General features: G+C 57.1%; 3 non-coding genes across 3 annotated transcripts; 2 read left to right on the top strand and 1 right to left on the bottom strand.

Moving 5' to 3' along the window:
- The first annotated feature begins 1,428 nt into the window (after positions 1 to 1,428).
- Positions 1,429 to 1,501, top strand: TRNAF-GAA. Its single transcript has one exon. It is a non-coding gene; the product is annotated as a tRNA-Phe (tRNA).
- A 981-nt stretch (positions 1,502 to 2,482) lies between these two features.
- Positions 2,483 to 2,555, bottom strand: TRNAR-UCG. The gene has a single exon. It is a non-coding gene; the product is annotated as a tRNA-Arg (tRNA).
- Positions 2,556 to 6,816: 4,261 nt separating this feature from the next.
- On the top strand, positions 6,817 to 6,910 carry TRNAI-UAU. Its single transcript has 2 exons — positions 6,817 to 6,854; positions 6,875 to 6,910. It is a non-coding gene; the product is annotated as a tRNA-Ile (tRNA).
- The last annotated feature ends 8,317 nt before the right edge of the window (positions 6,911 to 15,227 follow it).

Genomic DNA, 15,227 nt, shown 5'->3' with positions numbered 1-15,227 from the left:
GCTTTGGGAGGTTTGTGGTGGGAATTCTGTAGTTCAGATGACTTCACACCTGGTCATTGTGATTCTTTACCAGTTTCTCTGGCATTGGGGCATTTTTTCTCTTATAGCTGTGATGGCCGAGTGCTGAAGGTGTGGGAGTTGAAATCCACTAGGGTTCCCCTGTGCAGGTTGGAATCCTGCTCACAGCGAGGCCTGTGTTTTAGCCAGTCTCTCACCCGGGCAACACCTCTGTACAACCCCCTGAGACACTCTCAATTCTCTCCCCATCCCAAGTAAATCCTGTTCTGCTCCTTTCATAGAGATCCCTGGGGCACCACCTCACACTGTGTCCCTGAGGGGTCAGGCAAACTCTCAGCACCTGATGCCTCTGCCACTCACCTGATGCCCCATAGATCAGCCATAGCCCTGGTTCTGCTCCTCTCTCTAGAGTACGAAGGAAGCCAAGTCAGCGACTCCATGGGAGCTATGGGGCTGCAGAACCAACAGAGGAAAAATAGGTGCTCAGGACTCACTGGCAGCCAGCTCCTCCCCTGCCCACTACAGGCCTTGCTGACAAACTCCTCCTCTTCCCCTTCAGCACCTCTCACCTGCCAGAGATCAGTGGGGTTCAGGAGGCACTGGGTGGAGGTGGTGGAGCAGGGACGGAAAGAGGTTGGGGTGGGAGAGGAATGGGGCAGGAAAGTGCAGGATGGGAAGAGATGGGACGGGTGGGGACTTGGGGGAAGGGAAGGGGAGGGCTGGGGGCAGGGCTTGGGGAGAAAAGGGGGGATTTGTCACAGACCCCGGATCCCTCTAGGGCCGGCCCTGAAGGGAAGCGCTGACTATGACAGTGACAATACAACTGACCAGCCTTGCGGGGGAGACTGAGGGAGATCCGCACTCATCAGGTCTCTTCTCTCCCCCACGGTGAGCCAGACACTGCTCTCTCCTGGCTCTCACTCTAGCAGCTGGACGCCAAGGAGCCATTTCCCCACAGGAAGTGCATTGAGTGCCCCTGTGGTGCTGGGGGGAGGGGGCTGGCACTGCTGCTGGCTCTGGGGCTGGCAGGGGGTTGATGTCTGCACAGACTCTCAGCTGCCAGGCCGGAGGGGGCACGTGGGACCTTACCAGACTGGCACAGTGAAGACGGGGGGTTGACAGAGCAATACAGACACTCTCCAGAGCACGGAGCAGCGTCCGCCCATGCAGCCAGGCAATGAGCATTTCCCACAGCCTGGAGCCGAGGGGGAGGCGGCAGCTGCTGTTCCAGCTCCTGGGGGACAGGCCCTGCCAGCCAACAGACACTTCTTACTCACCACAGCTAAAGGTGCCCGGTTCCTCCAGTGGGGGTATGAAGCAGCTGTTTGTTTTCCCATCCTTTTTGTGTGCAACTGCTGACAAAAACATCCCAGACAGAGAAGCAACAGGCCAAAACACTGTCATGTAGATGCCAAGGTAGCTCAGTTGGGAGAGCATTAGACTGAAGATCTAAAGGTCCATGGTTCAATCCCAGGCTTTGGCAGGCCCTGTCATCTCTCTTTATGCAGGGGTGGCTTGTTTTCTGGGAGCACAGCAGTGCCTGCACCCAAGCTAAGTTACTGATCTTGGGCTCTGCAGTAGGAAAACATAGAATGGGCTTCTGCCCCTAGTTGGCCCACCTGCCCTTTAATAATGAGAACTGTCTTTCCCAACATGGTAGGAAGAAAGTGAGGCAGGGCAGCCCTCAGGAATGGTGCCAGAGGGCTGCTAGGCAGGGATTGGGGATGAAAACTCCTCTGTGCAGCTGAGCAATGGCAGTACCAGGGAAGGGGCATCTGTAAAAGTGACCCCACACACCTCTCCTCCTCTGGGCACCTAGAGCAGAGGCAGCTGGTGCTGACAGCTCCAAGGGAAGGCTTAAAAGCCACAGAGCAACTGAGGTCAGGGCTAGAGGAGGGCAGGACCATGCCTATGTGTGGCCTTCAGACAGGTACAAAAACACCCAGCCAGGCTGCTCCCTGCCATGCCAAACACCCACTGAAGGTCACCAGCATGCAGGGCAGCTGCTGATGCTCTGTGGCCAACATCACAAGATGGTAGGAAGGCAGGGCCAGCCCCCATGGTGGGGCCTCTGACTGGTCCCACTCAAGGTGCTCACTTTTGCAGTGGGGCAGGAGATTTTTCCCCAAGAAGCTTTTTCCCAGCTGGTGAGAAGCAGAGAGACACCCAGGCTCCCAAGGTGCTATGTAGCAAACCCCCTCAAACACAGGGACTGGCGCACATTTGGAAGAGGGAAACTGCTCTACACACTAGCCCGGGCAGCCGCCCATTTTCTTTGGCAAGTCAGGAATGGCAAAGGCTAGACCAGAAGCACCTGGGACTTCTGCCCCAGCCTTTGTGACACCAATCCCCCAACTCCTTCCCAGGGCTCTAGCTGAAGACAGCATTGGCCTGAGCAGCCAAGAAGAGGTTCCAGCCCTGAAGGGAGCAGGACTTTCAGCCCAAAGGTAAAACTGGACAAGCACAACCATGAAGGGACTCGAACCCTCAATCCCCTGATCCGAAGTCAGATGCCTTATCCATTAGGCCACATGGTCACACAAGAAAAGGCCCTCCAGGCACTTCTTTGGAAAAGACAGACACTGATACATCTGACAAAGTGGGGATTCACCCACGAAAGCTCATGCTCCAATACGTCTGTTAGTCTATAAGGTGCCACACGACTCTTTGCTGCTTTTGCAGACACTGTGTTTCTCAGGTCAGCTACTGAGGGGGGCCGAGACTCTCTGGGCACAAGAAGTGGAGTTCCCAGTGAGATGTGAGACTTAATTCTCTGGAGCCGGGTGCAGGGCTTTGGCAGGGAGGCTCAGGCATGGGGGATTGTGGTGCAGCAGATGGACCAGCTGTCTAGGTGCGGAGATTTAATCTCACTGAGGAGGAGGAGGAGGAGGAATCCTGCTGATAGGCAGTGTCCACAGCTGGTGCAACCACTAGGCGAACTAGTCAGCCACCTAGGGTGCCAAGTGGTTGGGGGAACCAAAAGCCACACTCAGAGGAGGCAGTGGAGTGGAGGTGAGCTGGGGCAGGGGGCTGGGGCAGGTGCGGGGAGAGGGCTGCCCGCAGCAAGTAATGGGGGCGGGGGCATGCAGAGGAACCGCTCCCTGTCCCAGCTCACCTCTGCTCCGTCTTCTCCCCTGAGCACGCCGCCCCCGCTCTAATTCTCCTCCCCTCCCAGGCTTGCCGCACTAAACAGCTGATTGGCACCACAAGCCTGGGAGGCAGGAGAAGTGGAGCAGTGCCGGCATGCTCAGGGGAGAAGGCGGAGCAGTGGGGAGCTGGGGTGGGGAGATGCTGCAGCGGGGGGTGCCTGGCTCTTCCCCATGGCCCCTGCCCCTGCTCCGCCCCAGTCCTGCCGTCCCACCCCTGCACTCACTGCATGGTAAGTGGAGTGACCCAGCCCCAGCCTGGTCCACTCCCCTGGTTCCCAGCCATGCCGCCAGCGAGTGCTGTGGGGCGGTTCCCCTCGTCCCCCAAACTTGGGAGCCAGGGGAGATGTATGGCCCTGGGTCTCTCATCCCTCCATCCCCTCCCCTGCCCCCAATATCCCTCTTGGGCTCTGTGGGGCTGGGTCTCTCTCCCTGCCCCTGTGCTCCCCCCTGCACAGCATGTCCTGGGAGTGACTCAGTTTCCTTGGACCAACGTTTCACCACCCACATGTGTCTGTTCTGTTCCCCACCTCCCTCCACCCCACCCCATTTCCCCTGCACCCCAGGCTGGGTCTCTGCCAACCCCCTCTCCTCTCCTCCTGACCCCAATATCCCCTGCCCCTATGGGTCTATGGGCCTGGGTATCTCCCTACCCCCATCTCCTCCCCCAATATCTCCCTGCCCCAGGCTGTGACGTGCTGTGACGTGTGCTGGAGCTGTGACATGTGCTGGGGCCAGAGCCGGCACCACGGTTTTTGCCACTCCAAGTGGCGGGAAAATGAAAAAAAAAGCCCCGATCACAATCGGCAGCAGTTCCACTGCGCCACCTTCTTCTTTGGCGGCAATTCGGTGGCAGGTCCTTCCCTCCGAGAGGGACCGAGGGACCTGCCACCGAATTGCTGCCGAAGAGCCCGACGTGCCGCCCCTTCCCCTTGGCTGCCCCAAGCACCTGCTTGCTGAGCTGGTGCCTGGAGCCGGCCCTGGCTGGGGCTGTGACCTGCGCTGGGGCTGTGACCTGCTCACTCCCCAAGGGCAACTCACTCACTTGAAACCAGCAGGACAGAAGGTGTCACGTGTCCATGGGCGGGGTTATGCAGATGAGCAGTGTCTGGCGGCAGTAGGGAGAGCAGCGAGATGAACCGAAGGAGCCGGGCAGAGAGAATTCTCTGTGTGTGGACAGAATCCGGTGTGGGGAGTTCGTGTGGGGAGTGCCTGCACCGGAGTCACTTCAGGGCAGTGATTGCCACTGAGCTACGTAGTGACAAAAGGTGTGTGAATGGGGTGTGGTGCCTGGCTGGGAGCAGCTTGTGGTGATAAGAAAAGGGGTGGGAGCAAGAGGTCCTGTCCTAGCAGGGGGTGTATACCCTGAGAGGGTGTTTTGTGGGTGCAAGTAGGTTTGGGGGTTTCTTGCAATGACCAGGGTTGTCTGGTGGGTGCAGCTAGAACCCTCCTAACCCCACTAGTTTTCTCTGTGTTGGGGGGGGGGCAGATTCTGTGATGTCACAGTCCCTGGGGGAGGAGTTTGAATCATAACTCCAAAGTGGGAGAACAACTCCCCCCACTCCTGCTCAGTCTCCACTAGGGGGCTGGGCTGGGATCTCTAGGGAGGGAAGCACAGGGAAAAACAGTCTCCCCTATGGAACCCAGGAGTCCTGGATCCCAGTCCCCCTGCTCTAGACCCCTTCCACTTCCAGAGCCAAGGATAGAACCCAGGGGTCCTGGTGTCCAGCCCCTCCCTGCTCTGACCACTAAACCCCACTGCCCTCCCAGGGTGGTGCAAGGGTCACTGGGTCTGTGTCCCAGCTCTGCTAAGGGCCTTGACTGATTTTCCCAAAGTGCTTCCTTCTGAATCTAGCCGACGAAGTGGGAATTCACACATGAAAGCTCATGCTCCAATACATCTATTGGTCTATAAGGTGCCACAGGACTCTTTGCTGCTTTTACAGATCCAGCACATCTGCCCCCCCTGCCCGGTCACTGCCCACCCCCGTGTGGGGGCACCAGCACTGTGCTGAGTAGTGATGGAAAATTGTCCAAGCTGGCCCAGGGGAGACGTGTGTGTCCCTGCTGCCCTCTGCTGAGCCCTGCTCTGTGTGTGTGTGCGTCTGTGACACTGTATCAGTGTGTTGCTGGGCTAACCAGTAGGAAATGGCTTTGCAGGATTTTTGTATTCTGCAGCAAGTGACTGACACACACACACAAAGGGACTCACACAATCCCAAGAACACTCACACACAACACACCCAGAGGGACATGTTAGTCCAACCCCCAAAGAGAGAAACAATCACACCCCCAGCCACACTCACAATAACCCCCCCACACACACCATAACATTCACAGTTGTGCTCAGAGACACAACTGCACGCAGTTCACTCCCACTGCTCCAAATACAAGGACCTCCTGCCCCACACAGCATGTGCCAAGGCCTGTTGAACTCACTGCCACTGGACAGCTACCAGTGAGAATGACCCCCTCGTGCTGGATCATCTGCTTGGCCCCCCACTCCCTCTCGGGGCACGCTGTGCAGCATGGCTGGGGATTGTGCAATAGCAGGCTGGGGCCGGGTCACTCCACTTCCTGCAGGAAGTAGCCAGCCCCCTGTCCCCCACAGAGGCCTGGGACCAGCCCCCCTCTGCTTCCCCCCACGCAGGCCTGGGGCCTCAGCCTGCTCTGCTCCCCTGGCTCCCAAGTTTGGGGGGAGGGGGGAACCGCCCCACAGCACTCGCCGGCAGCATGGCTGGGAGCCAGAGGAGTGGACCATGCAGTGAGTGCAGGGGCGGGGGGGGCAGGGCTGGGGCGGAGCAGGGGCTGGGCCCATGGCAAAGAGCCAGGCAGCCCCCCTGCAGCAGCTCCCCACCCCAGCTCACCTCCGCTCTGCCTTCTCCCCTGAGCACGCTGGCGCCGCTCCACTTCTCCTGCCTCCCAGACTTGCGGTGCTAATCAGCTGTTTAGTGCGGCAAGCCTGGGAGGGGAGGAGAATTAGAGCGGGGGCAGCGTGCTCAGGGGAGAAGACGGAGCAGAGGTGAGCTGGGACAGGGAGCAGTTCCCCTGCATGCCCCCACCCCGTTACTTGCTGCGGGCAGCCCTCTCCCTGCACCCCCCAGCCCCTTGCCCCAGCTCACCTCCACTCCTACGCTGCCTCTTCCCCCAAGACCCCTCCTCCTGCTCACTGCTCTCGGCCCCCTCCCCACCCTCACTCACCCTTACGGTCATTACAGAGTGGCAAGGCAGAGCCCTCCCATTTTTAAAAGTCCTGGGGTGTTGTTCGCCCTGTTCAGGCACCCCTGGGGCCCTGCACTTCACACAGCTCTCCCTGATTTCAGCTGTTAGTGAGGGAGCCTCACTGCTAGCGCAGACTGGGCAGTTTGTTGGATGAGAGACACTGTCCCAAAGCAGGACTAATGCTCAGACCTGGTGATCAGTGATTTCAGATCTGTTGGTCTGCAGCAAGACTCTACAGTGAGTCTCAGTCAGCTCTGTTATTACACAGGGACGAACAAAAGGGTGAAATGGTGCCTGGAAGCCTTAAGAAGAATCCACCCCACCAAGTATAATGCTTGTTGATACCAGCTCCTAACCCCACTGAGAATGTTTTGGGGTCACTCCTCGCCTTTATCAACCTAGGGGACCAAGAGACCAACAATTAACAGGTGCTCCAGTGGCACAATTGGTTAGCGTGCAGTACTTATAGGGCAGTGCTGAGAGGAGCTATGCTGAGGTTGTGAGTTCAAGCCTCACCTGGAGCACTGGTTTTCATTAGCCAAATGGCTTCACCCCCTCATTTGGCCCTAGGGAATGTAGAATTCCAGCCCTGGGGACATTGAAGCAGGGTAGGAATCAAAAATGCCCCTTCACTTATTAGCTCCTCTCCAGAGTGCAGGTCAGAATCTACAATCCTTTCTCCCCCACCAGCCCCTGTGCCAGGATCCCTCAAGCAGAGCCTGGAGTCCTGCCCATCCTTGACCCCTGAGCCTGGAGGGAGAGGAGCAAGGAGCCATTGTTAGAGGGCTTTCCCTTCCCCTGCCCACTTCCCTGGCTCTTGTCACACAGACAGCAAGCAGCAAAAGACCAGAAGTCTGAAGCGCAGACAAAGGGATGTTTACTGGGGTTAGTTTCCAAGCAAGCAGATTCCAAAGCCCTTCACACCAGTCAGGCTGATCTCTATACACCGACAGAGTCTGTTCCCCTGTGTTCCCTTCCCAGCTCTGACACCACAGAGCGTTTACCTCACATCCCTACAGACAATTCTTTCCTGGGTGTCTGGCTGGTGAGTCTTGCCCACATGCTCAGGATTTAGCTGATCACCATATTTGGGGTCAGGAAGGAATTTTCCTCCAGGGCAGATTGGCAGAGACCCTGGGGGGTTTTCACCTTTCTCTGCAGCGTAGGGCACGGGTCACTTGCTGGAGGATTCTCTGCACCTTGAAGTCTTTAAACAATGAGTTGAGGACTTCAATAGCTCAGACATAGGTCAGGGGTTTGTTACAGGAGTGTGTGGGTGAGAGTCTGTGGCTTGCGTTGTGCAGGAGGTCGGACTAGACGATCATAATGGTCCCTCCTGACCTTAAAGTCTATGAGCTCTGACACTGCAGAGTGTTTACCCCACATCCCCCTTCCCAGCTCCGACACTGCAGAGCCTTGCCTGTGTCCCTGTTCCCCGTTCCCTATTCCCATCCCCCCCGTTAGCAAGCATGATTCCAATTTCCCCGCCCACTGCCTGTTTGACCCCAGTTTATATAGTAATAGTCTCAGCGAGACCTTAACCAATCATTTTACTGAAATGTACTTAACCAATTCTAACCTATTGTAACAGAATTCTCTAACCAATTACATCCCACTCCCCTAATTAACTTACACCCAGCAAAATTAATTCTGCAGCAGACAGAAACAATTAGAGGACCAGACAGATTGACAATAGAAAAGCAGGGGCCATAAAGATAAACCCTACAGAAATGACGGTTTCACAACCACAACCATTGAGAAGGGATTTCTTGCCAGACCGGATGCTCCCTTAAGATCTGTTTCTTTATCTGGTGGTGATGGGCACTACTGGGACAGGATCGTCTTCCTAACAGCCCAACCCCAGCTTAGTTCAGTGTGACGGGTTTGGGAGGTGAGGATGTGACCGTTCACTTCCCAGCGTATGGCTGCCCCTGCTACTTAGCTAAAGGCCTTAGCCTACTGTCAAGGTTTTTTCCCCACTCTGAACTTTAGGGTACAGATGTGGGGGACCTGCATGGACCCTTCTAAGCTTAATTACTAGCTTAGATCTGGTAACACTGCCACCATCCAGAAGTTAGTGTCTGGAACACTTTCTGTCCCCCCAAAACATTCCCCTCCCTGGGCAGCCTTGAGAGGCTTCACCAGTTCCCTCGTGAACACAGATCCAAACCCCTTGGAACTTAAAACAAGGAGAAATTAACTATCCCCACTTCTTTCCCCGCACCAATCCCTGGTGAGTCCAGACCCAATCCCCTTGGATCTTAAAACAAGGAAAAATCAATCAGGTTCTTAAAAGAAAAAACTTTTAATTAAAGAAAGAAAGATAAAAATCATCTCTGTAAAATCAGGATGGAAAATACTTTACAGGGTACTCAGATTTATATAGCCCAGAGGAAACCCCTCTAGCCTTAGGTTCAAAGTTACAGCAAGCAGAGGTAAAATCCTCTCAGCAAACAAGGATCATTTACAAGTTGAGAAAACAAAAATAAGACTAACACGCCTTGCCTGGCTAATTACTTACAAGTTTGAAACATGAGGGACTGATTCAGAAAGATTTTGAGAGCCTCGATGGACGTCTGGTCCCTCTTAGTCCCAAGAGTGAACAACCCCCAAAACAAAGAGCACAAACAAAGAGTTCCCTCCACCAAGATTTGAAAGTATCTTGTCCCCCTATTTGTCCTCTGGTCAGGTGTCAGCCAGGTTCACTGAGCTTCTTAACCCTTTACAGGTAAAAGAGACATTAACCCTTAACTATCTGTTTATGACACCTACGAACAAGGGCTCAGACTCTCCTAAGGAGAGAAGGCCCAGACACAGGGAGACTGGGATTTTGGTTCTTTGTTTTATACCCCTGTCACTAGCTAAGTGATAAAAATACGCCTAAGTTCTTAAAGTCTAGGCCTGTACAAGCAGCCTGAATATCTCTATTCTAACAGCCATCGGTCCCTGTGGAAAAATGATCTATTCAGGGTTGCCCCTAGACATTTTGGTGCCCTACACAGCACCCCGTCCCCCAGCCCGAGCTGGCAGAGCGGAGCAGGCTGGGGCCAGGTCATTCTATTTCCCGCCGCCCGGTAATTGCAGGGCAGGCCAGACCCCACACTCACGGGGTGGCAGGAAGTGGAGTGATCCGGCCCCAGCCTGCTGCACTCTGCTCCCAGCCTTGGAACTTGGGCGGTGGGGGGAAATGCCCCCCAGCACTCACCAGCGCCGCAGCTGGGAGCTGGTGGAGCAGAGCAGGCTGGGGCCAGGTCGTTCCACTTCCCGCCTCCCGGTGAGTGCAGGATGAGACTGATCCCTCCTGCAGTCCACTGGGATGTAGCTCAGGGGAAGGGGCAGAGTGGGGGGGGGGAATGGAGTGGAGCAGGGGTGGGAGGAGGCGTCATGGGAGCAGAGTAGGGGTGGGGGCTTTGTGGAAGAGGCGGAGGAGAGGCAGCTTTCCTGGCCTGCTCAGCCAGCCGGGGGATCGGGCTGGCCACTGGAGCAGTACACAGCTGCGTAGGGCACCAGGAAAAATGGGGCAACTTGGTGTCTCCACATCCCTTCACCAGGCAGTGTCCCTGTAGTGTGTGCTGTCTTCATAGGTCCTTTCTCAGTCTTTCTCACCCTCTTGTCTTGAGTCTCCTGTGTCCCTGCTTTCAAGCACAGACTAACTGGCTGTTCAGGAGAGGGGAGGACATGCCTATGTGTGGCCAGCAGACAGTGACAAAGACCCCTAGCCAGCCTGCTCCCTGCCATGCCAAACACCCACTGAAGGCCACCCACAGACCAGCATGCAGGGCAGCTGCTGATGCTCTGTGGCCAACATCAGAAGAAGGTAGGAAAGCAGGGCCAGCCCCCCGGTGGGGCCTCTGTCTGTTCCCACTCACAGTGCTCACTTTTGCAATGGGGCAGGAGATTTTACCCCAAGAGGCTTTTCCCCAGCTGGTGAGAAGCAGAGAAACACCCAGGCTCCCAAGGTGCTATTTACCAAGCCCCCTCAAGTACAGGGACAGGCGCACATTTGGAAGAGGGAAACTGCTCTACACGCCAGCCTGGGGAGCTGCCCAGTTTCTTTGGCAAGTCAGGAATGGCAAAGACTAGACTGGAAGCACCTGGGGCTCATGCCCCAGCCTTTGTGATGTCCAACCCCCAACTCCTTCCTAGGGCTCTAGCTGAAACCAGAGCATTGGCCTGAGCGACCAAGAAGAGGTTCCAGCTCTGAACGAAGCAGGACTTCCAGCACAACGGTAAAACTGCACGAGCACAACCACAAAGGGACTAGAACTCTCAATCACCTGATCCAAAGTCAAATGCCTTATCCATTAGGCCACCTGGTCACACAAGAAAAACCTCTCCAAGTACTTCTTTAGAGAAGATGGACACTGTTTCTCAGACTAAGGTCATCTACTGACAGGGGCCGAGACTCTCTGGGCACAAGAAGTCGAGTTCCCAGCGAGATGTGAGACTTAATTCTATGGAACCATGTTCAGGATTTTGGCAGGGAGGCTCAGGCATGGGGGATTGAGGTGCAGCGGATGAACTGGCTGTCTAGGTGCAGAGATTTAGTCACACTGAGGCACAGGAGGGAGGAGAAGGAGGAATCCTGCTGATGGTCAGTGGCTGTGCAGAAAAAAGGGTGTTGATTCCCCCATCCTAAATGAGCTGGTTGGCTTGACCCTTCTCCCCTCTGCAGAGCATGGTGGGGACTGCAGCTCACCCCTTGTGGGGCAGGAGGGCACAGGTGCAGGGCGCTGGGCTCCGATGCACCTGGAAGGCAGATCTGGTGGGGTGGGATGGGGCGGGGCAGGGCAGGGCCTGTGGTTTACGTTCTGCCTTGCCTGGTGCTGGGCCATTGCACAATCCCCAGCCATGCTGCACAGCGCACCTGTCATGGTATAATTCCCCACTCTGAACCTTAGCGTCCAAAAGATGGGGTACCAGCATGAATTCCTCTAAGCTCAATTACCAGCTTAGAACCTGTAGCGCTGCCACCAACCAGGAATTCCAGTGCCTGGTACACTCTGGTCCCCCAAAAACCTTGCCCGGGGACCCCCAAGACCCAGTCCCTCTGGATCTTAACACAAGGAAAGTAAACCCTTTCCCTCACCGTTGCCTCTCCCAGGCTTCCCCTCCCTGGGTTACCCTGGAAGATCACTGTGATTCAAACTCCTTGAATCTTTAAACAGAGAGGAAAATTCACCTTCCCCCCTCCTTCTTTCTCCCCCTTCCAGACTCTCCCTGAGTGAGAAAGTAATCCTAACACAGAGAGAAATTAACTTCTCTCTCCCCCTTCCCTCCTTTCTCCCCACCAATTCCCTGGTGAATCCAGACCCCGTCCCCTGGGGTCTCACACCAGAATAAAAAAACAATCAGGTTCTTAAACAAGAAAAGCTTTTAATTAAAGAAAAAAAACAATAAAAATCATCTTTGTAAATTTAAAATGGAATAGGTACAGGGTCTTTCAGTTATAGACACTGGGAATACCCTCCCAGCCTAAGTATACAAGTAGAAAGTAAAATCTTTTCAGCAAAATACCAATTTGAACTCCTCCCAGCCAAATACACATTTGCAAATAAAGAAAACAAGCATAAACCTAACTCGCTTTATCTACCTAGTACTCACTATTTTGAATCTATAAGAACCTGTATCAGGGAGATTGGAGAGAAACCTGGTTGCACGTCTGGTCCCTCTGAGCCCCCGAGTGAACAACAACCAAACACTAACAGCACACACAAAATCTTCCCTCCCTCAAGATTTGAAAGTATCCTGTCCCCTGATTGGTCCTCTGGTCTGGTGACACCCAGGCTTACTGGACTTGTTAACCCTTTCCAGGCAAAAGAGATATGAAGTACTTCTGTTCTATTAACTCTTACTTATCTGTTTATGACAGCACCGCAAGAGGCAGGGGGGCAAACAGATGATCCAGCACAAGGGGGGAGAGGAAATGTGGTTGGTGGGAGGAAAGGCCTTGGGTTGCACTGAGGGAGTGCAGAGCAGGGGTGACACCCCAGGAACCTGCAGCAAAGGGATGGACAGGTGGGCTGCATGGATAGAAGAGGCAGTGAGCCTAAAAGGGGAGTGGGGTCTAATGCTCAGAGCAGGTGGGAGTTGGGCTCTATCCCTGGATCTAGGAGTAGATGTGCGTCTAGAGGTGAGAGCAAGGAGACTGGGAGCCAGGACTCCTGGGTTCCATAGTGGCGGCTGTTTTTTCCTGTGTCTCCCTTCCTAGAGGTCCCAGCCCAGCCCCCTAGTGGAATCTGACTGGGGGAGGGGGTTGCCCTGCCACTCCAGATTTGTGATTCGAACCCCTCCCCCCACGGGCTCTGACATCACAGAATCTCCCCCCCAAGTCAGAAAGTAGGAGCCCCTCCCCGCATGCAGAGGAAGCTAGTGAGATTCTAGGGGGTCTCTGGCAGAGATGACAGCACCCACCAGACACCCAGTCATGGTTGCAAGGAGACCCTCCTGCACAGCCCCCTGCTATGAGGGACCGGGGGCGCCCAGCCAGGGTCAGGAGGTATGCTCCCCCTGAGCCCCTCCCCCATTACTCCAGGATCCGAGCATCTTCCTAATTCGCAGGGTAATTCTCCTCCCAGGCTCGTGCAAGGGTAGGAAGCGCCACCAGCCCCATTTCCCAGACGGGAGAACTGAGGCCCAGAGAGGCTGAGTGATGTGCCCAAGGACACCCAGGAAGTCTGTGGCAGAGCAAAGCATGTTTCTGCCTCCCCACTCCCAGGCTCCTGGCCTGCTCCTGGGTCTGGCCTGCTCCTGGGCGCAGGGGTGGGGCCTTGGGGCAAGGGGCAGTGCAAGGGGGGGGCCTCAGGGGAAGGGGCAGTGCAGGGATAGGGTCTCGGGAGAAGGAGCAGTGGGAGGGCGGGGTCTTGGGGCACTGTGAGGGCGGGGTCTCAGGTGAATGGGTGGTGCAGGGGCAGGGTCTCAGGGGGGAAGGGGCAGTGCGGGGGCAGGGAATCGGGAGAATGGGCAGTGTGGCATTGGGGACTTCGGGGAAGAGGCAGTGTGAGGGCAGGGTCTCGCGGCAAAGGAGAAGCATGTGGGTGGGGTCTCGGGCAAAGGGGTGATGTAGGGATGGGGATTCAGGGGAATGGGTGGTGAAGGGGCGGGGACTAGAGGGAAGGAGCCAGGCGGGCGCTGGGACTGGGGGAAGGGGCAGTGCAGGGGAGGGTCTCAGGAGGAAGAGCGATGCAGGGGTGAGGTCTCAGGGAAAGGAGCGGGGACTGGGGGTAGGGGTGGTGCAAGGGCAGGGCCTCGGGGAAGGGACGATGCAGAGATGGGGGTTAGGGGAAGGGGCAGGGCCTCGGGGGAAGGGACGATGCGGGAGCAGAGATTAGAGGGAACAGGCGGCGCAGGGGCGGGGCCTTGCAGGAATGTGAGCACAGGGTCTCGGGTGAATGGGTGGTGTAGTGGTGGGGTCTCAGGGGAAGGGGTGGTGCAGGGGCAGGGTCTCGGGGCAACGTGAGAGCAGGGTCCCGAATGAATGGGGGGTGTAGGGGCGGGGTCTTGGGGCAATGTGAGGGCAGGGTCCCGGGTGAATGAGTGGTGTAGGGGCAGGGTTTCAGGGGGAAAGGGTGGCGCAGGGGCAGGGTCTTGGGGCCAGGGCCGGCTCCAGGCCACAGTGCGCCAAGCGCGTGCTTGGGGCGGCACACCATGGGGGGCGCTCTACCGGTTGCCAGGAGGGCGGCAGGCGGCTCTGGTGGACCTCCTGCAGGCGTGCCTACGGAGTGTCGGCTGGTCCAGCGGCTCCGGTGGAGCATCTGCAGGCATGCCTGCAGGAGGTCCACCGGAGCCGCGGGACCACCGGACCCCCCTGCAGGGAAGCCTGCAAGAGGTCCACCAGAGCCGCGGGACCGGCGAGTGGCAGAGCGCCCCCTGCGGCGTACCGCTGTGATTGCGGCGGCAAAATTGCTAGAGCCGGCCCCTGCTTTGGGCAATGTGGGAGCGGGGTTCCAGGTGAATGGGCGGTGCAGGGGCGGGGTCTCAGGGCAATGTGAAGGCGGGGTCCTGGGTGAATGGGTGGTGTAGGGGTAGGGTCTCATGGGGAAGGGGCGGTGCAGGGTCAGGCTCTCGGGGGGAAAGGGAAGCTCAAGGGCAGGAACTCTGGAGAAGGGGCAATGTGAGGGCGGGGGTGGGTCCTTGGGGAAAGGGTGCAGGGGAGGGGTGTATTGGGGAGGGGCAATGCAGGAGTGTGGATTTGGGGGAAGGGGCAGAGTTAGGGTGGGGTATTGGGGAAAAGGGGCAATGCGAAGGCGGTGCCTTGGAGGAAGGGGCAGGGGCAGGGCTTTGGGGAATGGGGCAGGGATTAGGGGAACAGGTGATGTGAGGCCAGGATGTCGCGGGTAGGGGCAGTGTGGGGGCAGGACCCCAGGAGGAGGGGGCAGGGGCAGGGTGGGGGCAGGACCCCAGGAGGAGGGGGCAGGGCAGGGCTTTGGGGGGAGGGCGGAGCTCGGGGAATGAGGAGGATTAATTCGGTTCAGTGGCAGGTTTGTCTGCGGGTGACACTGGCACTGCAGGGGGTTAAAGCCGGGCTCACCCGGGGGAGGAGGACGGGGCTGGGTGGCCGGGCACAGCGGGAGTTCGGGGAGTGACAAGGAGCCGGTTCCAAGGCTCATCGGACACCCCCAGAAACCAGCTCACACCCAGACGGGGGGTTCCAGCCCCAGCGAACAAGGGGCGCTGGGAACATCCCCACGGTGCAGACAAATGTACCAAGTCACCGGGCAGAGACAGACCCGGCACTGACCTGCCCCCCCAGGTCCTCGGCCTCCGCCCCCAGCGCTCCCGCCCCCGCCCCGATCAGCTGCTTTGTGCGGGGGTGAAAGGGGCGAAGCGGCGCGGCACGTT

This window comes from Gopherus evgoodei, unplaced genomic scaffold (genome assembly GCF_007399415.2).
Source record: "Gopherus evgoodei ecotype Sinaloan lineage unplaced genomic scaffold, rGopEvg1_v1.p scaffold_276_arrow_ctg1, whole genome shotgun sequence".
NCBI classification, from domain to species: Eukaryota; Metazoa; Chordata; order Testudines; family Testudinidae; genus Gopherus; species Gopherus evgoodei.
This window is presented reverse-complemented; position numbering and strand designations above follow the sequence as displayed.